The sequence below is a fragment of the Arachis ipaensis genome, chromosome B4 (assembly GCF_059453495.1).
Source record: "Arachis ipaensis isolate K30076 ecotype BB chromosome B4, ASM5945349v1, whole genome shotgun sequence".
Classification (NCBI taxonomy): Eukaryota; Viridiplantae; Streptophyta; class Magnoliopsida; order Fabales; family Fabaceae; genus Arachis; species Arachis ipaensis.
In genome coordinates, this window is record NC_142439.1 from 90615868 (window position 1) to 90638629 (window position 22762).

Below are 22762 nucleotides of genomic sequence, written 5' to 3' on the forward strand. Positions count from 1 at the left end.
TATGAGGAACCAAACTCATTAAGTTTACTTCTATACTTGAAGTATATTAAATGGTTTAGTCAACATCAACCGATAAGGTCCAACCTAACTACTAATTGACTTAGTAGTAGGCTAGTGTCAATGGTTATCAAATTGACCACTAAGGGTTCCCAAATCATCAAATTCATTAGACCCAATGACTCAAGTTTACCCAATTCCCTTAGCTTAGGCCAAGAGTAAAGAAGACTACTCCATAACTAAAGAAAACATTTCATCAAACACATGGTAAGCACTAATAAAAGACATTTCCAAAATGCAATTAAATTGAAATCAACCAATACTCGCTAATAATTATCAACCTAGAATCATTCAAACAACACAACTAACCATGAAAATCATCAATGCAACATTAACAAATCAAGATCTACAAGATTTATGAATGGGTATAAAATGACAATTGACAAGGAAACATAAAACTAACACAAGATCTAAACAAAATTATACTAAGGAATTCAAATTAAACAATTAAAACTAGTAATTAACAAGATTTGATTCAGAATTCAACAAGGGAAGATCAAATTAAGGCTAGATCTAGAGAGGAACAAAGGTTTCTCTCTCTAGAATAACAAAGAACCAAAAAACTAGCTAAAAATTGTGTCTAAGTGTGAATGATTGATCCCCCCTTTCCCCCTAGCATCCTTGGGTCTTTTCCATGCAGAAATAGCTTGAAATTGGGCTTGATGAGCCTCAGAAATCGCCAGGCACGATTTCCTTTAATGAGGTCACGTGCAGCTTATCGCGCGTGCGCGCCATGCACGCATGTGCGCCGATTGACTTTGTGATCCATGCGTGCGCGCCAAGTGCGCGTGCGCGTCGATGGTCTTTCTCTAATCCACGTGAATGCGCCGATCTACGCGTGCCGCTTCCAGCTATCCGCATCCACGCGTGCGCGTGAAGTGCGCGTGCGCGTGAAGTGCGCGTGCGCGTGAAGTGCGCGTGCGCACCCATGCTGAAGTTTCCAAACTCCAAATCTTTATGCTCCTTCCTCTTGTGCATGTTTCCTTTCTCTCTTCTAGGCCATTCTTGCCCTATAAATCCTGAAATCACTCAACAAACACGTCACGGCATCCAATGGCATTAGAAGAGGATTAACATATGGAAATTTTAAGGCCAAATAAGCATGTTTTTCATCATGAAGCAATATTAGGAATTGAAAACAAAACCATGCATTTCTTGTGAATAAGTGCGGAAAATATTGACAAAACCCCCAAATTCTGCACAATATAAACCACAAAATTGGGGTTTATCAAATCTTCCCACACTTAAACCAAGCATGTCCTCATGCTAAAAATAAAAAGACCAAAGATCATGATAAGAAAGGGTTTATGAAGTGCTAATTACCTAAATGAGTGCATGCAACTAATGTAAAAGAATCTACCTTCTTAGTCAAGGGTAAATCTATCCTCCAAGAACACATATGAGTATATGGGGTGAAAATGATGTGTAGTTCATGAATCCTACCAATTTGAACATCAACATGAAGTGCATATAACTTGCTAGATGAATGCTTGTGAAAGCCGGGAACAAGGAGTTGATCATCGAACCCTCACCGGAAGTGTATCCGCTCTATTCGCTCAAGTGTATAGGGTTCGTCACTCAATCCTCTCCTAATAATGCTTCCCAAGATTTGTCCTTCATCTAACAATTACTTAATGCATGCATACAAGTATCATGAGGTCTTGTTCATGGGTTGTAACGTGGCTAGGGTGAAGGTAAGGATGTATATGGTCAAGTGAGCTTAAAATTCGAATCCTTGATTAACCTAAGTTTTCACTAAACACATAGAATAACCCATACAACTCTAATACAATACCTAGCTACCCATGGATTTTACTTTTTCGCATACTCATGCATTCTTTTTAATTCACATCCCATATGCATTGTTATTATCACTTTGTCTTGGGGCATTTTGTCCCTTTTTATTGCTTTCTCCCTTTTTTTTCATATTTTTGTTTTTTCTATTTTTCTATTTCTTTTTCTTTCATTCTCATATATACACATATAATAATTTTTTTCTTTTTTCTTTTTTTTGTCCCCTTTTTCTTGGGTTTCATGTACAAAAGTTTCAATGCATATGGTTCAATCATTCAATACATGAGTATGTTCCCAAATCCCATAATTTTCAATTTCAACTACAAATACACACCTTTACATCTACCCAAGTTCCCAAGTATACCCTCCCAATTGAATGACACACACCCTCACTAACCTAAGCTAATCAAGTATCCAAATCTAGGGACATTCATTGTTTTTTACTTAGGGTTGATGATGTGCTCTATTTAAGAACAAAAAGGGTTTATCATGGGCTCAAAATTGGTTAGCAATGGTAGATAAAAGGGTTAAGGCCGTTTGAGAAATGTGACTATTGAAAAGATGGCCTCAATCATGTAAATGCATTCATACACAAAGTAATGGACATATAGAATCAGACAAAGCAAGAATTACAATCATATAGAGAGAATAATACACACAAGAATGGGAAAATAGTGGTTAGAAGATATAACCATACAATAGGCTCAAAACTTACATGCTTGTGTTCTTAGCTCAATCACTATGTTCTAAAATACATTCTTAAAGCAAGTTTTTCGCAATTTTTTTTTTCAAAAATGGTAGGGTACCCCGAAATCACAGTTTCTTGGGGAAGAAGTCATTATTTTGACCAAGTAACTCTATAGAGACTAGCTATCATGCAAAGAATATTTACAAGCAAGACTAACTACACATGCAATGTACTATCTACTAAGCAAAAGATAAATCCCTGGGTGTTGAAAGGAAGAGATTGTTACCCATGGAGATCGGTCGAACGACCTCCCCAAACTTAGAATTTAGCACAGTCCTCCGTGCTACCAACAATGCGCAAAGGGCGGTCGGAACCGGAACCGTCACTATCCCCTTCATCAGAGCTCCCATCACTTGGGTTTGAGGTAGACGTGAATATCTCGGGTTCCTCCATGCTAGGGGTAACACAACACAGAAGCTTCTTGATGTAAGTGTATCGGCATTGGTTGCGCCGCTTATATCTATCAATCTTCCGGTGTAGATCTTCAATCCGTTGATGGGTGGATCTTTGTGGTGGTGGTAATGATGAGGTGGAAGGAAAAATAGGTGGAGGGGCCATGTCAAGTCTAGGGTTGTTCATGGGAAGCTGTAAGTATTTTCCGCTTGGGACAACATCGCCCTTAGCCGGAATTATAGCCTTCGTGTCTATGGCTTCCCAAGGAACACCCGCAGCAGCAACTAAATCAGATACAAATGCTGGAAATGGCAAATTATCCCCGGCATGGACTTGACTCATCGCTTGCTTGATAAGAAGCGGAATGTTCACCGGTCCTTCCGTGAAGACACACCAAACAAGCAAGGTGAGATCCGCCGTGAAGGACGACTTGTGGGTGCTAGGTAGCACGTAGTGGGATAGGATCTGGGCCCAAGCTCTGGCTTCTACAGTGAGGGAGCGTGCGTCAATGCACTTGGGCCGCATCCGGAGTCGACCTTGGGTCCAAAATGTCTCTGGCTCAGCAATGACTTGGAGAATCGAGTCCCAATCAAACCTAAACTCTTCACGCTGACGTAAGACTTCTTGGTAACCATCCAAGTCACTTGGTACCGGTAAGACATTAAGCACTTGCTGAATAGCCTCCTCTGAAACTAGGACTTGCTTCTGGCGCACGTATACCGATTGAAGAGAGGAAAGATGGTAGTTAGTGTAGAACTCTACCACCCACGAGAGGTTGATCTCCCGTGGTTTTCTCAGAAGGAACTCCCATCCTCGCCGTTCAATGCGGGGTAGAATACATGGAGCAACCTTGTCCGGCGGAGCGAGTAGATGCTCGGCATGATAGTTCCTCGCAACCATGGAGGGGAACACAAGTTCACAGAAGTAGTTGGGGAACCTTGAAGAATCCTTTGCTAGTTTTCTCTTCTCTTTTTCATCAATAGGAGCGGGTGTTTTTGCCTTCTTAGATAGGGGTTTGGCTCCTAGTGTAGGGTGTGCCTTAGAGGTTGACTTTTGGGGTGCCCTCTTTGTGGCCGGTTTCCTTGAAGCTCTCTCCTTGCCTTTCTTGGTGGCCATCCTGAAAAAAGAAGGGAAAGAAGAAAAACATTAAACCCAAAGAATCATCTCAACAAAAACATGCAAGTGGGAAGTAGTGCCCAAAAGAAATAGTTCAACAAAACGATTATAGAAGCATGGGTCACAACACTTTGGCATGGGATGCAAGAGTGAATAAAGCATGCAATATGGCATGAGAAGAATAATCTCAAGCATCCATCACAAAGAGCAAGCCATATTCAATGAGTATCTAATTGGCACACATAAAGCAATGTGAATTCAACACACTTAGAAGAGAGCAAGTGAATGAAGAGGGAGCACCAAATTGAAGGCATATGACAAAAATAAACCAAAATAGCATTTGTGCATTTCCTCGAACACTTGGTGTGTAATTAACAAGCAATGAGTAATTATGACAAACTCAATCAATTAGAGGTCCAAAATGAAATATCAATCATCACATAACATCACCTACTTACAAAGATAATGAAAGACAACAAGAAGATCGATCAAAGCAAATTAAAATTCAAGTCCAACGTCCATGAAAAAGCAAGAAAAAGGGAAAAATAAACAAGTAAAAAGCAAGTAATGTAATCATGCAACTAAAAGAGAAAATAAGTAAATTAACAAGAAGCATCTAAGTAAAAGAAGAGATTATGCAAAGAAAGTAAGAAAAGAGATATAGAAGAAGTAGAATCTTGAGAAGTGGGAGAGAACAAGGTGGAGGTTTCTTTTGTGAGAGTGAGAAAAAGAGCGAAGATATGTATTGCCACCGGAGGTGGTGGTCGGTGGTCAGTGGCTGGAGATGGTGGTGGTGAAGTATGGAAGAGGAGGAAAAAGGAAGGAAATAAGAAAAGAAGTGATAAGGAGAGAAGATATAGGGCGCGCCAGGTTTAAAACTGGTTCACACAATCGACGCGCGTGCACACGGTGCGCTAGCGCGTCGATGAGGGTGGAGCGAGGGATGCGTACGCGTCAAGGGCGCGTTCGCGCGGAGTCAGTGGGGCTCCTGGCACAGAGTTGGCACAAAGTAGGCCTAACTCTCTGGTTTTTGTAGCAGAGTTTGCATGCAGCACAGGCGGTGTGGACGCGCACAGTGCGCGGACGCGTGCCTGATGATGGCGACTGGCGCGGACGTACCAAGTACGCCTGCGCATCATTGCGGGCACAAGGTAGGCACAAATAAGGCACAACTCTCTGGATTTTGTACCAGGGAGTTCAGATTGCACAATCGGCGTGCGCGTGCACAGTGCGCTTGCGCGTCGATGGCGAAGTATGGAGGGGCGCGCAGGGGCCACGCACGTTGGCGCGTGGGTGCCTGGCTTGAAATGGGCACAAAGTGGGCGTAACTCTCTAGTTTTTGTACCAGGAGTGTAAAACGCACCACCGGCGCGCGCACGCACAGTGCGCTCGCGCGCGGATGCCCCTTTTCCCCCTTTTTTTTTCCAAACACATAAAAAGGGCTATTCTAACACATTCTTGGTAGGTGTTTAGACTAGTAGTCAAAGAGACACTCACAAATTCATGCATCATTTAAAACAAGGCATTCTCTCTACTTCAACAATTCATCCATACCAAAATGATGAAATCAATATAAACATCCTATCTATCCAACAAGATCAACAAAGCTAGCATTCCTAAGAAATCAACAACATCAAGAAGTCTTAAAATTTACAGAAATCTAGAGCTAGAAACAAGAATGTATACACAAGGAAGATCTGCTTCCCACCAAGCAGTTTTCTTTAACGTCCTTAAGTTGGACGGTCAGTCGCTCAAGCTTCTCCTCCTCTAGGTGCATCCGTTAGTAGGAACACCTCTAGCTCTTTTGGAAACTTGTAGCCATGGTACTTCTTCACTCTATGTCCATTCACCTTGAAAGTTGCTTCACTTTTTGGATCAAATAATTCCACCACTCCATAGGGCTTTATCTCCTCACCTTGAAGGGTCCTTCCCATCTAGAACGGAGCTTGCCAGGCATGAATCTAAGCCTCGAATTGTAGAGGAGAACCTCATCATCTTCTTGAAAATCCTTCTTCTGAATGTGATGGTCATGAAATGCTTTAGTCTTTTCCTTGTAGATCTGAGCATTCTCATATGCTTCGTTCCTCAAACACTCGAGCTCCTCTAGCTGTAATTTCCTGGCCACACCCGCCTTGGTGAAATCCATGTTACACTGCTTTACCGCCCAATAGGCTCTATGCTCAATCTCCACCAGAAGGTGGCATGCCTTACCATAGACGATCCGGAAGGGACTCATCCCTAACGGAGTCTTGTAGGCTGTCCTATACGCCCATAGTGCATCTCCTAGCTGGAGGCTCCAATCCTTCCTTTGTGGGTTTACCACTTTCTCCAGAATTCTCTTGATCTCCCTATTGGATACTTCTGCTTGTCTGTTGGTCTGTGGGTGATAAGCAGTGGCAACTTTATGCAATACCTCATAGCGCTTGAGCAATGCCTCTACTTTTCTGTTACAAAAGTGGGATCCTTGGTCGCTCACGATTGCTCGTGGCGACCCATAATGGCACACAATGTTATTCCTAATAAAAGAAATGACGGTATTGGCGTTGTCAAGGCAGGTAGGTATCGCTTCTAGCCACTTTGACACATAGTCAACCGCTAACAGAATATACAGATACCCACTTGAGTTGGGAAACAGTCCTATAAAGTCAATGCCCCATACATCAAATATCTCACAGAACAACATAGGTTGTTGAGGCATCTCATCCCTTTGGGATGTGTTTCCTGACTTCTGACACTGATGGCAAGACACACAGAACCGGTTAGCATCCTTGAATAAGGTTGGCCACCAGAATCCACAATCCAACACCTTTTTAGCTGTCCTTTGTGGGCCAAAGTGGCCACTACATTCGGATGAATGGCAAGCTTCAAGAATGGGTTGAATTTCAGATTCTAGCACACATCTTCGAATTACTTGGTCTACTCCCCTCTTCCACAAGTGAGGGTCATCCCAAATATAATATTTGGAATCACTCCTCAATTTGTCCCTTTGGTTTTTAGAAAAGTTGGGAGGGAAGATTTTTGCAACCAAGTAGTTCACCATTGGGGCAAACCAAGGAAAGCTATCCGACACAGCATGCAGACTATCCAATGGGAATGAGTCATTGATCGGAAATGGGTCAAATTTTAAATTCTCAAGGCGGCTTAAATGATCCGCAAACAAGTTTTGAGATCCACTCCGATCCCTAATCTCAATGTCGAATTCTTGCAAAAGCAACATCCAACGTATGAGTCTAGGTTTTGACTCATTCTTTCTCAATAAGTACTTCAAAGCTGCATGATCCGTGTATACCACTATCTTGGATCCTAGCAAATAAGATATGAATTTATCTAAAGCATGAAAAATAGCTAGGAGTTCCTTTTCTGTAGTGGTATAGTTGGATTGTGCTGCATCCAATGTTTTAGAAGAGTAAGCAATAACATAAGGAAGTTTACCCTCGCACTGCGCAAGCGCAACACCTACAGCATGGTTTGACGCATCGCACATTATCTCAAATGGCAGCGTCCAATTGGGGCCTCGCACAATTAGTGCTATGGTCAGAACTTTCCTTAACTCTTCAAACGCATTCACACATGCACTGTCAAACTCAAAGTCCACATCTTTTTGGAGGAGGCGCGACAATGGCAAAGCAATCTTGCTGAAATCCTTAATAAAGTGCCTGTAAAATCCTGCATGTCCTAAAAACGAGCGGACCTCCCTCACAGATGAGTGGTGAGGTAAAGTGGTGATAACATCGATCTTGGCCGGGTCTATAGAAATTCCTCCATGAGATACTACATTCCCTAACACTATACCTTGTTTTACCATAAAGTGGCATTTTTCAAAGTTCAAGACAAGGTTAGTGTCAACACATCTAGCAAGGACCATGGCCATGTTCTCTAAGCAACAATCAAATGAAGTTCCATAAACACTGAAGTCATCCATAAAGACTTCCAGACAATTCTCCATTAGATCGAAAAAGACACTTGTCATACACCGCTGAAAAGTAGCGGATGCATTGCATAGTCCAAATGGCATCCTTTTATAGGCAAAGGTGCCAAAAGGACAAGTGAATGTGGTCTTTTCCTGATCTTCAGGAGCAATGTGAATCTGGAAGTAACCAGTGAATCCATCAAAAAAGCAATAATGGGATTTACCCGCCAAACGGTCTAACATCTGATCGATAAAGGGCAAAGGGTAGTGGTCCTTCCGTGTAGCGGCGTTCAATCTTCCATAATCGATGCACACGCGCCACGCATTTTATACTCTCTTGGTGACCACTTCACCATCATCCTTTTTAACCGCAGTGATGCTTGATTTCTTGGGAACAACCTGGACCGGTCTCACCCACTCACTGTCAGAAATTGGGTATATGATACCCGCCTCAAGCAGTCTAGTGACCTCTTTCTTTACCACATCAAGGATGGTCGGGTTGAGCCTTCTTTGCAGTTGCCTCACCGGCCTAGTTCCCTCTTGGGGAAATATACGATGCATGCACTTGCGGGGGTCAATCCCCATAATATCGGCTAGGCTCCAACCAATTGCCTTCTTGTACTTTCTGAGAACATCTAGGAGCTTTCCTTCTTCTTCACTAGAAAGTTCACTAGCAATAATGACCGGAAACTTTTGGTTGTCCTCTAAGAACGCATGCTTCAAATGAGATGGAAGAGGCTTCAGTTCACTCTTTGCCTCAAGCTAAGGTTCTTTTTCATCAAGCTCACGGAGTTCATTCTCAACAACTTTCTCTTGTTCACCCTCTTGGTCATTCGTCTCCTCAACAATGGGGTAGCACAACTTGTTGTGGTCTTCTTCTCGCACTTCTGCTACCACTTCATCGAATATATCACATCGGAGAACGGAATGCTCTTCGGGAGGATGCTTCATTGCTTCTTCCAAATTGAATCTGATAGTTTTGTTTCCGACCTCAAAGAAATATGTGCCAGTGAAGGCATCTAACTTGAATTTAGAAGTTTTAAGGAAGGGTCTACCAAGTAGAACGGAGGATGAGCTTCTATTTTCTGTTGGAGGCATTTCAAGGATGTAAAAGTCAACTGGAAAGACCAAGTCCTTGATTGCCACAAGTACATCTTCTGCTATTCCCATCACAGTGATCACATTTTTATCGGCTAAGGCAAACCTCACCGCCGATTTCTTTAATGGAGCTAAATTCAACCACACAAAAATGAAAAGCGGCATGATGCTTACGCAAGCCCCTAGATCACACATACAGTCATGAAAAATGTGTCCACCAATACGACAAGACACCAGACAAGGTCCAGGGTCACCATATTTCTTTAGAATAGGTTCCATCAAGGAAGAAATTGAACTACCCAAGGATAATGTCTCCAACTCTCCTATCCTATCCTTGTGAGTACACAAGTCTTTCAGAAATTTTGCATACTTCGGAATTTGTTGGATAGCATCAAGAAGTAGTATGGTTACCTCAACTTTCTTGAATACTTGAAGCATGTTTAAATCAAATTCCGGAGTCTTCTTTACTTTCTTCACCAAGGAAGGGAATGGGATAGGAATGGCCTCATCTACTATAGCTTTCCTCTTGGGTTCCTTAAGGCTTACTCCTTCTTCATCATGCCTTTTGTCTACCTCCTCTTCGTCATGTGGAGCTTCAACGACCACCTCTTCCTCATGAATGTCTTCCATGACCCTAGGAGGTATCTCCTCCAATGTAGTCCCCGACCGTAGAGTGATGGTGTTGAGACCGTCTTTGGGGTTTGGAAGGGGTTGGGATGGAAGGTTAGAAGAGCTTGAGGGTTGGTTGGTGTTGTTTGAGGACATAGACATCTTCGAAATCATGTCAGTGAGATTGGCCAATTGAGCGCCCATGGTATCGAATTGAGCCTTGTAGCTCTCATCCCATTTCTCGATAGCAGTTCTAAGATCATCAAATTGATTGGTGGAAGATGAAGAGGATTGGTTGGATTGTTGTCTATGGTGTTGTGCTTGGTATTTGATGTAGTTGCTTTGGTTTTGGTTGTGGTGATTTCGATTGGCTTGGTAGTTGTTGTTTTGGTGGTATTGAGATGAAGATGGGTTGTTGTTGTAGTGAGAAGAAGAGTTGTTCCACCTTTGGTTTTGATTGCTCCCTTGTGCATTATCCCTCCACCCTTGATTTTGATTACTACCATGAGAGTAGTTGTTTTGGCTTTGAGAATGGTAGGGCAGACGGTTCTTGTAATTCACATTGGCCACAACAAGGGCATGCTCCTCTTGAATTTGATGTCATTGATCAGTGTAATGTGTGGTGCTAGAGCACAAACCACAAATCCTAGGAGGGCCTTCAAGTTGAGCAACTTGGGGTAGGGCTTGGATAGCTTGGATGGAGTAGTATGCCTTTTGATCTTTTTGTATTTGTGTAAGGATAGTAGTCATGTCTCCAAGTGCCTTGGTCAAGCTTGCTTCGGATGGTGATGGTTCTACCACACCCTTGAGAGGATTACTTCTCACCTTTACGTGTTGTGTAGCCTCAGCAACATCATTTATCAAGCTCCAAGCTTCTCCTTCCTTCTTTTTTTTTTGAAAGGGAACCGCCACTAGAAGCGGTGAGCAATCTTCTATCTTCTGCACAAAGACCTCCGGTGAAGTAACTAATGAGAAAGTGAGTGTTCAATCCATGGTGTGGACACGATTCCAATAGCCTCTTGAACCGAGTTCAATACTCATACAAACTCTCTTGGTCCTTTTGCATTATACCGGAGATCTCTTTCCGGATGTAGTCGGTCTTCTCTGGTGGGAAGAATTTATCTAGAAACTCTCTTCTTAAGAAATTCCAATTAGTTACAATCTCATCTGGTTGTGAATAAAACCATGTCTTTACTTGCCCTTCAAGAGAGAAATGGAAGGCAAAAACCATAATAGCCACCTCATCGGCTCCATGCCTTCGAGACGTAGAACAAGCGACTTGAAAATCTTTTAGATGTCGGATGGGGTCTTGACCCGGCAACCCATGATACTTAGGAAGTAGGTTTATCAAGCTACTCTTCAATTCAAAGTTTGGATCAAGGTTGGGGTACCTTGCTTGCAAAGGTTGAAGTATGATATCCGGAGCTCCTTGCTTATGCAAAGTGATCCGTCGTGGCTCCGCCATGTATGGCTCACCTGTAGGATGCAAAGATGTATTAGTAGTGCCAACAGAAGAATAGAAAGTAGCAGACTCCAAGTCACTCTCGGTATCGTCTAGTGATTCAGTATGTTTCTCAAGAGAGGCCGAAGTACTAGCCGTATAGTCCAACTACCGTCTAGCTTGCTGAGTGTGTAACAAAGTTCTTTTAATCTCAGGGTCAAGCTCGACTAAGCTAGAATTCGGTTGAGACCAAGTCATCAAACCTGGGAGTCATAGCACAAATATAAAAGAAATCTAAACTATAGCTAAGTATTGAAAGCAAGTAAAATATCTACAATATTCACATATTCACATAACCAATATCAAAGCATATATTGCAACCATTCTCCGGTAACGGCGCCAAAAATTTGATAATGCAACGGATACCATCGGTAAGGAAATTCACAAGATTTTTCGCGTTGCAAGTATAGTCCTCAACCAACAATTAGTCCGCGGATCAAATTTAGAAGGAATTGGTTGTCACAAGTTCAACCCCAAATAGAATTAACCGAAGTATTCAAATCTCGGGTCGTCTCACAAGGAATGGGCAACCATGTGCATCGACATTGGTTAGAAATCCGGGGTTGCAAGTCATGAGCAAGAAATTAAACTAGGAATCCTAACAAGCAAGTAATCTTGAAGTACAAGAAACTAATTCAAGTAACTAAGACAAGATGTGAGCAATTCCAAACTAACAAGATAACGTCCAATATAATTCTACTCTAAACTAAACGAGTAACAATAACTAAGACAAAGCAATTAGGATTTTTGGGTTTTCAAATAAGAATGATAAAAGCAACTCTTGGCTAGACATGGGAATTGGGGTCACTATCCTTGTCTAATAACCATATCTTGACAATTATGAGGAACCAAACTCTTTAAGTTTACTTCTATACTTGAAGTATATTAAATGGTTTAGTCAACATCAACCCATAAGGTCCAACCTAACTACTAATTAACTTAGTAGTAGGCTAGTGTCAATGGTTATCAAATTGACCACTAAGGGTTCCCAAATCATCAAATCCATTAGACCCAATGACTCAAATTTACCCAATTCCCTTAGCCTAGGCCAAGAGTAAAGAAGACTACTCCATAACTAAAGGAAACATTTCATCAAACATATGGTAAGCACTAATAAAAGACATTTCCAAAATACAATTAAATTGAAATCAACCAATACCCGCTAACAATTATCAACCTAGAATCATTCAAACAACACAATTAACCATGAAAATCACCAATGCAACATTAACAAATCAAGATCTACAAGATTCATGAAATGGGTATAAAATGACAATTGATAAGGAAACATAAAACTAACACAAGATCTAAACAAAATTATACTAAGGAATTCAAATTAAACAATTAAAACTAGAAATTAACAAGATCCGATTCAGAATTCAACAAGGGAAGATCAAATTAAGGCTAGATATAGAGAGGAACAAATGTTTCTCTCTCTAGAATAACAAAGAACCAAAAAACTAGCTAAAAATTGTGTCTAAGTGTGAATGATTGATCCCCCCTTTTTCCCCTAGCATCCTTGGGTCTTTTCCATGAAGAAACAGCTTGAAATTGGGCCTGATAAGCCTCAGAAATCGCCAAGAATGATTTTCTTTATTGAGGTCACGTGCAGCTTATCGCGCGTGCGCGCCGATTGACTTTGTGATCCACGCGTGTGCGCCAAGTGCGCGTGCACGTCGATGGGCTTTCTCTAATCCACGCGAATGCGCCGATCTACGCGCGCCGCTTCCAGCGATCCGCATCCACGCGTGCGCGTGAAGTGCGCGTGCGCGCCCATGCTGAAGTTCCCAAACTCCAAATCTTTATGCTCATTCCTCTTGTGCATGCTTCCTTTCTCTCTTCTAGGCTATTCTTGCCCTATAAATCCTGAAATCACCCAACAAACACGTCACGGCATCGAATGGCAGTAGAAGAGGATTAAAATATGGCAATTTTAAGGCAAAATAAGCATATTTTTCATCATGAAGCAATATTAGGAAGAGAACACAAAACCATGCATTTCTTGTGAATAAGTGTGAAAAATATTGACAAAACCCCCCAAATTCTACACAATATAAACCACAAAATTGGGGTTTATCAACCATCTATAGAAATCATGGAAGCACTGATGAGCGGATAATTTATACGCTTTTTGGCATTATTTTTAGTATGTTTTTAGTAGAATCTAGTTACTTTTAGGGATATTTTCATTAGTTTTTATGTTAAATTCACATTTCTGGACTTTACTATGAGTTTGTGTGTTTTTCTGTGATTTCAGGTATTTTCTGGCTGAAATTGAGGGACTTGAGCAAAAATCAGATTCAGAGGTTGAAGAAGGACTGCTGATGCTGTTGGATTCTGACCTCCCTGCACTCAAAGTGGATTTTCTGGAGTTACAGAACTCAAAATGGCGCACTTCCAATTGCGTTGGAACGTAGACATCCAGGGCTTTCCAGCAATATATAATAGTCCATACTTTGGCCAAGTTTAGATGACGCAAAAGGGCATTGAACGCCAGTTCTATGCTGCAGTCTGGAGTTAAACGCCAGAAACACGTTACAAGCCAGAGTTGAACGCCAGAAATACGTTACAAACTGGCGTTCAACTCCAAGAATGACCTCTCCACGTGGAAACTTCAAGCTCAGCCCAAGCACACACCAAGTGGGCCCCGGAAGTGGATTTATGCATCAATTACTTACTTCTGTAAACCCTAGTAACTAGTTTAGTATAAATAGGACTTTTTACTATTGTATTTGACATCCTGGATTGTATTTTTGATCCTATGATCACGTTTTGGGGGCTGGCCTCTCGGCCATGCCTGAACCTTCATCACTTATGTATTTTCAACGGTAGAATTTCTACACTCCATAGATTAAGGTGTGGAGCTCTGCTGTTCCTCATGAATTAATGCAAAGTACTATTGTTTCTCTATTCAATTCAACTTATTCCGCTTCTAAGATATTCATTCGCACTTCAATATGAATGTGATGAACGTGACAATCATCATCATTCTCCTACGAATGCGTGCCTGACAACCACTTCCGTTCCACCTTAGATTGAATGAGTATCCCTTGGATCTCTTAATCAGAATCTTCGTGGTATAAGCTAGATTGATGGCGGCATTCATGAGAGTCCGAAAAGTCTAAACCTTGTCTGTGGTATTCCGAGTAGGATTCAGGGATTGAATGACTGTGACGAGCTTCAAACTCGCGAGTGCTGGGCGTAGTGACAAACGCAAAAGGAGGGTGAATCTTATTCCAGTATGATCGAGAACCTCAGATGATTAGCCGTGCTGTGACAGAGCATTTGGAACTTTTTCACAAGAGGATGGGATGTAGCCATTGACAACGGTAATGCCCTTACATAAAGCTTGCCATGGAAAGGAGTAAGACTGATTGGATGAAGACAGTAGGAAAGCAGAAGTTCATAAGAACGAAAGCATCTCTATACGCTTATCTGAAATTCTCACCAATGAATTACATAAGTATTTCTATCTTTATTTTCTGTTTATTTATTATTAATATTCGAAAACTCCATAACTATTTGATATCCGCCTGACTGAGATTTGCAAGGTGACCATAGCTTGCTTCAAGCCGACAATCTCCATGGGATCGACCCTTACTCACGTAAGGTTTATTACTTGGACGACCCAGTGCACTTGCTGGTTAGTTGTGCGACATTGTGAATAGACCATGGTATTGTGCACCAGTTATTGGCGCCATGCCAGGGAGAGAACGAACAACAAATTTTACAACCTCAGGATCACAATTTCGCATACCAAGTTTTTGGCGCCGTTGCCGGGGATTGTTCGAGTTTGGACAACTGACGGTTCATCATGTTGCTCAGATTAGGTAATTTTCTTCTTATTTTGCTTTCAAAAAAAAATTTCAAAAAAAAAATTTTTTCAAAAATCTTTCAAAAATTTCGCATCTGTTTTCGAAAATTATTCTAAAATTTTTTAAGAATGAATTCTAGTGTTTCATGAAGCATGTTGAAGCCTGACTGGCTGTAAAGCCATGTCTAAATTCATTTGGACTGGGGCTTCCAACCCAACATTATCAAGAGCAAGCTAGTTGTTGCTAATCCACCTGCTGCTGTTCCTGATCCACTTGATTTACATGCTAAAGCTTGACTGGCTATTAAGCCATGTCTAACCCTCAGATTGGAGCTTTAGACTAAGAGTGCAAGATTCCTGGAATTCATATTAAAAATTTTGGAATCCTTATTTTTCTTTTTCACAAATAATTTTCGAAAAATCCAAAAAAAAATTATAAAATCATAAAAATAAAAAATATTTTGTGTTTCTTGTTTGAGTCTTGAGTCAATTTTTAAGTTTGATGTCAATTGCATTTTTTTCTAAAAATTTATGCATTTTTCAAAAATTCATGCATTCATAGTGTTCTTCATGATCTTCAAGTTGTTCTTGGCCAGTCTTCTTGTTTGATCTTCATATTTTCTTGTTCTGTGTCTTTTCTTGTTTTTCATGTGCATTTTTGCATTCATAGTATCTGAACATGAAAGATTTCTAAGTTTGGTGTCTTGCATGTTTTCTTTGCATTGAAAATTTTTCAAAAATATGTTCTTGATGTTCATCATGATCTTCAAAGTGTTCTTGGTGTTCATCTTGACATTCATAGCATTCTTGCATGCATTCATTGTTTTGATCCATAACTTTCATGCATTGCATCATTTTCATGTTTTTCTCTCTCATCATTAAAAATTCAAAAATCAAAAAAATATCTTCTCCTTTTTCTTCTCATAAATTCGAAAATTTGAGTTGACTTTTTCAAAACTTTTTAAAATTTAGTTGTTTCTTATGAGTCAAATCAAATTTTCAATTTAAAAATCTTATCTTTTTCAAAATCTTTTTCAAAAATCAAATCTTTTTCATTTTTCTTATTTATTTTCGAAAATTTTAAAAATATTTTTCAAAAATCTTTTCTTAATTTTATCTTATAATTTTCGAAAATATCCTCAACAATTAATGTTTTGATTCAAAAATTTCAAGTTTGTTACTTGTTAAGAAAGATTCAAACTTTAAGTTCTAGAATCATATCTTGTGATTTCTTGTGAATCAAGTCATTAATTGTGATTTTAAAAATCAAATCTTTTTCAAAACTAATTTCAGTCATATCTTTTCAAAAATATCTTTTTATCTTATCTTTTTCAAAATCATATCTTTTTCAAAAATTTGATTTTAAAATATCTTTTCTAACTTCTTATCTTCGTATCTTTTCAAAATTGATCTTCAAAATTTGTTTCAACTAACTAATTAACTTTTTGTTTGTTTCTTATCTTTTTCAAAACTACCTAACTAACTCTCTCTCTCTAATTTTCGAAAATATCTCCCTTTTTTTCAAAAATTCTTTTTAATTAATTAATTGTTTCAATTTTCAATTTTAACTTTTTCCTAATTTTCGAAAATTACTAACCCCTTTTTCAAAATTTTATTTTCGAAAATCCTCTCTCTCTTTCATCCCCTTCTATTTATTTATTCATCTACTAACACTTTATCTCACCCAAATTCGAACCCCCTCTTCCATCTGTGTTCGAATTTTCTCTTCTTCCCTTCTTTACATTACATTCTTTTCTTCTTCTACTCACACAGGGGAACCTCTATACTTGGGCAAAAAGGATCCCTATTATTATTATTTTTCTGTTCCCTTTTTTTCATATGAGCAGGAGCAAGGACAAGAACATTCTTGTTGAAGCAGACCCTGAACCTAAAAGGACTCTGAAGAGGAAACTAAGAGAAGCTAAAATACAACAATCCAGAGATAACCTTACAGAAATTTTCGAACAGGGAGAGGAGATGGCAGCCGAAAATAATAATAATGCAAGGAGGATGCTTGGTGACTTTACTGCACCTAATTCCAATTTACATGGAAGAAGCATCTCCATCCCTACCATTGGAGCAAACAATTTTGAGCTTAAACCTCAATTAGTTTCTCTGATGCAACAAAACTGCAAGTTTCATGGACTTCCATCTGAAGATCACTTTCAGTTCTTAACTGAATTCTTGCAGATCTGTGATACTGTTAAGACTAATGGAGTAGATCCTGAAGTCTACAGGCTCATGCTTTTCCATTTTGCTGTGAGAGACAGAGCTAGAGTGTGGTTGGACTCTCAACCCAAAGATAGCCTGAACTCTTGGGATAAGCTGGTGATAAACCACTATTTCATGGTTTATCTTGTGCTCAATTAAGTGGATTTTATCAACTCTTTACCCACTTATTCATACTATTTGCATGATTTTACATTTGCCTTCCTAATTATGTGCTATGATTGAAAACATGCTTCTTTGATCTTATATTTGCTTATTATTAATCCTCTCTTATTACCATTAGATGCCTTGATATGTGTGTTAAGTGTTTTCAGATATTATAAGGCAGGAATGGCTTGGAGGATGGGAAGAAAGCATGCAAAAGTGGAAGGAATACAAGAAGTTGGAGAAATTGCTAAGCTGTCCAGCCTGACCTCTCTGCACTCAAACGGCTATAACTTTAGCTATAGAGGTCCAAACGACGCGGTTCCAGTTGCGTTGGAAAGCTAACGTCCGGGGCTTCGATTTGATATATAATATCTTATAGTTTCCATGACGCTAGGCGACGCGACCGCGTGATCCATGCGGCCGCATCGCAGTGACGGAAATCCAGCGTGGAAAAATTCGAAACCAGCGAATTCTGGACTGTTTCTGACCCAGTTTGCGGCCCAGAAAACACAGATTAGAGGCTATAAAGTGGGGAACTGCACCCATTCATAGGAAGGCTTTCATTTTTACAATTTTAGGAGTAGATGTAGTTTTTAGAGAGAGAGGTTCTCTCCTCTCTCTTAGGATTAGGATTTAGGATTTCTCTTAGTTTTAGGAGTGACTCTCAATCCCAAGTTCTTTATTTTTATTTATTTTTCCAATTTAATTTATGAACTTTTCCATGTTATGATTTAAATATTTTATTTAATATAATTTAAGGTATTTCAGACTTATGATTGCTCTTTTTAATTTGTTAATGCTCTGTGTTTATCCAAGTTATTTTCATTCAAGTAGATTCTCTTCCCTTTTGGCTTTGGTTGAGCCATTGGAGACACTTGAGTTATCAAACTCATTGTTGATTGAAAATTGGATTTCTTCATCTCATTAATTCAAGTTTCAATAACTCTAGCCTTTCTCAAGGAAAGACTAGGACCTGAGGAATAAGAATTAATTCATCCACTTAACTTACCTTCATAGTTAGAGGTTAACAAGTGGGAAAAAAATCCAATTCTCATTACAATTGATAAGGATAACCAGGATAGGACTTCCAGTCATAATACCTTGCCAAGAGTTTAGTTTACAGTTATTTATTTATTTTACTTGTCATTTAAATATATTTGTGCCCATTGCCCAAACTCCAAATTTCTCCAATTTACAAACTCATAACCAATAATAAGAACATACCTCCCTGTAATTCCTTGAGAAGATGACCCGAGGTTTAAATACTCGGTTATCAATTTCAAAGGGGTTTGTTACTTGTGACAACCAAAAATGTTTGTACGAAGGGATTTTTGTCGGTTTAGAGACTATATCTACAATGCGACTGTTTTTATGACATTCTTTACTAGCAAAAATCCCAACGTCAGCTGGTCACGGCTTTCTTAGCCAAGTTCTTTCCTCCTCAAAAGCTGAGCAAGCTTAGAGTGGATGTTCAAACCTTCAGACAGAAAGAAGGTGAATCCCTCTATGAAGCTTGGGAGAGATACAAGCAACTGACCAAAAAGTGTCCTTCTGACATGCTTTCAGAATGGACCATCCTGGATATATTCTATGATGGTCTGTCTGAATTAGCTAAGATGTCATTGGATACTTCTGCAGGTGGATCCATTCACCTAAAGAAAACGCCTGCAGAAGCTCAAGAACTCATTGACATGGTTGTTAGTAACCAGTTCATGTACACTTTTGAGAGGAATCCTGTGAGTAATGGGACACCTCAGAAGAAGGGAGTTCTTGAAATTGATACTCTGAATGCCATATTGGCCCAGAATAAAATATTGACTCAGCAAGTCAATATGATTTCTTAGAGTCTGAATGGAATGCAAGCTGCATCCAACAGCACTCAAGAGGCATCTTCTGAAGAAGAAGCTTATGATCCTGAGAACCCTGCAATAGCAGAGGTAAATTACATGGGTGAACCATATGGAAACACCTATAATCCCTCATGGAGAAATCACCCAACTCTCTCATGGAAGGATCAACAAAAGCCTCAACAAGGCTTTAATAATGTTGGAAGAAACAGGTTTAGCAATAGCAAGCCTTTTCCATCATCCACTCAGCAACAGACAGAGAATTCTGAACAAAATACCTCTAATTTAGCAAACTTAGTCTCTGATCTATCTTAGGCCACTGTGAGTTTCATGAATGAAACAAGGTCCTCCATTAGAAATTTGGAAGCACAAGTGGGCCAGCTGAGTAAAAGGATCACTGAAATCCCTCCTAGTACTCTCCCAAGCAATACAGAAGAAAATCCAAAAGGAGAGTGCAAGGCCATTAAAATAACCATCATGGCCAAATTCAAGGAGGAAGGAGAGGACGTGAATCCCAAGGAGGAAGACCTCCTGGGACGTCCAGTGATCAATAAGGAGTTTCCCTCTGAGGAACCAAAAGAATCTGAGACTCATCTAGAGACCATAGAGATTCCATTGAACCTCCTTATGCCATTCATGAGTTCTGATGAGTATTCTTCTTCTGAAGAGAATGAGGATGTCACTGACGAACAAGTTGCCAAGTTCCTTGGTGCAATCATGAAGCTGAATGCCAATTTATTTGGTAATGAGACTTGGCGAGATGAACCTCCCCTGTTCACCAATGAACTAAATGCATTGGATCAACTGAGATTGCCTCAGAAGAAACAGGATCCTGAAAAGTTCCTAATACCCTGTACCATAGGCACCATGACCTTTGAGAAGGCTCTATGTGACCTGGGGTCAGGAATAAACCTCATACCACTCTCTGTAATGGAGAAACTGGGAATCCTTTAGGTACAAGCTGCAAAAATCTTATTAGAGATGGTAGACAATTCCAAAAAATAGGCTTATGGACAAGTAGAGGACATGTTAGTAAAGGTTGAAGGCCTTTACATCCCTGCTGATTTCATAATCCTAGACACTGGGAAGGATGAGGATGAATCCATCATCCTTGGAAGACCCTTCCTAGCCACAGCAAGAGCTGTGATTGATGTTAACAGAGGTGAATTAGTCCTTCAATTGAATGAGGACTCCCTTGAGTTTAAAACTCAAGGACATCCTTCTGTAAACATGAAAAAGAGGCACAGTAAGCTTCTCTCAGTACAGAGTCAACCAGAGCCCCCACAGTCAAACTCTAAGTTTGGTGTTGGGAGGCCACAACCAAACTCTAAGTTTGGTGTTGAACTCCCATATCCAAACTCTAAGTTTGGTGTTGGGGAGTCTCAACAATGCTCTGAACATCTGTGAGGCTCCATGAGAGCCCACTGTCAAGCTATTGACATTAAAGAAGCACTTGTTGGGAGGCAACCCAATTTTTATTTAATTATATTTTTATTAGTTATATGTCTTCATAGGTTCATGATCATGTGGAGTCACAAAAACAACTGAAAAAATTGAAGAAAAATAAAAAAATAGCATTAAAAACAGCACACCCTGGAGGAGGAGTTCACTGGCGTTCAAACGCCAGTAAGGAGCATCTGTCTGGCGTTCAACGCCAGAACAGAGCATGGAGCTGGCGCTGAACGCCAGAAACAAGCATGAAGCTGGCGTTCAACGCCAGAAATATGCTGCATCTGGGCGTTGAACGCCCAGAACAAGCATCAGTTCGGCGTTTAAACGCCAGAATTGCATGCAAAGGCATTTTACATGCTTAATTGGTGCAGGGATGTAAATCCTTAACACCTCAAGATCTGTGAACCTCACAGGATCATCTCAGGATCTGTGGATCCCACAGGATCCCCACCTTCCCTCCTCATAATCATAGTTTCTTCCACATCTTCTTTTTCATCTATTCTTTCTTCTCCTGCTCGAGGGCGAGCAACATTCTAAGTTTGGTGTGGTAAAAGCATTGCTTATTTTGCTTTTCCATAACCATTGATGGCACCTAAGGCCAGAGAAACCTCAAAAAAAAAAAGAGAGAAGAGAAAAGGGAAGATAAAACCTTCCACCTCCAAGTCATGGGAGATGGAGAGATTCATGTAAAGGATCTATAGCTCAGTGGTAGAACATTTGACTGCAAATCAAGAGATCCCTGAGATACCTCAGGGGATACATTTTCCCCCACACAATTATTGGGAACAACTAAGGGTGGAACATCAAGAGCACTCCATCATCCTCCATGAAATTAGAGAAGATCAAAAAGTAATGAGGGAGGAGCAACAAAGACAAGGAAAAGACATAGAAGAGCTCAAGGACATCATTGGGTCCTCAAGGAGAAAACGCCACCATCACTAAGGTGGACTCATTCCTTGTTCTTACATTCTCTGTTTTTCGTTTTCTTTATGTTAAGTGCTTATCCATGTTTGTGTCTTATTACATGATCATTAGTATTTAGTAACTTTGTCTTAAAGTTATGAATGTCCTATGAATCCATCACTTCTCTTAAATGAAAAATGTTTTTAATTCAAAAGAACAAGAAGTACATGAGTTTCGAATTTATCCTTGAACTTAGTTTAATTATATTGATGTGGTGACAATACTTTTTGTTTTCTGAATGAATGCTTGAACAGTACATATGTCTTTTGAAGTTGTTGTTTATGAATGTTAAATATGTTGGCTCTTGAAAGAATGATGACAAGGAGACATGTTATTTGATAATTTGAAAAATCATAAAAATGATTCTTGAAGCAAGAAAAAATAGCAAAGAACAAAGCTTGCAGAAAAAAAAATAGCAAAAAAAAAAAAAAGAGAAAAAGCAAGTAGAAAAAGCCAAAGCTCTTAAAACCAAAAGGCAAGAGCAAAAAGCCAATAACCCTTAAAACCAAAAGGCAAGGGTAAATAAAAAGGATCCCAAGGCTTTGAGCATCAGTGGATAGGAGGGCCTAAAGGAATAAAATCCTGGCCTAAGCGGCTAAACCAAGCTGTCCCTAACCATGTGCTTGTGGCGTGAAGGTGTCAAGTGAAAACTTGAGACTGAGCGGTTAAAGTCAAGGTCCAAAGCAAAAGAAGAGTGTGCTTAAGAACCCTGGAAACCTCTAATTGGGGACTTTAGCAAAGCTGAGTCACAATCTGAAAAGGTTCACCCAGTTATGTGTCTGTGGCATTTATGTATCCGGTGGTAATACTGGAAAACAAAGTGCTTAGGGCCACGGCCAAGACTCATAAAGTAGCTGTGTTCAAGAATCAACATACTGAACTAGGAGAATCAATAACACTATCTGAACTCTGAGTTCCTATAGATGCCAATCATTCTGAACCTCAATGGAAAAAGTGAAATGCCAAAACTATTCAAGAGGCAAAAAGCTACAAGTCCCGCTCATCTGATTGGAGCTATGTTTCATTGATAGTTTGGAATTTATAGTATATTCTCTTCTTTTTATCCTATTTGATTTTCAGTTAC

General features: G+C 39.9%; 1 non-coding gene across 1 annotated transcript; it reads right to left on the minus strand.

Moving 5' to 3' along the window:
• Positions 1-18870: 18870 nt before the first annotated feature.
• On the minus strand, positions 18871-18978 carry LOC148568331 (small nucleolar RNA R71). The gene has a single exon (XR_015881749.1). It is a non-coding gene; the product is annotated as a small nucleolar RNA R71 (small nucleolar RNA).
• Between the last annotated feature and the right edge of the window lie 3784 nt (positions 18979-22762).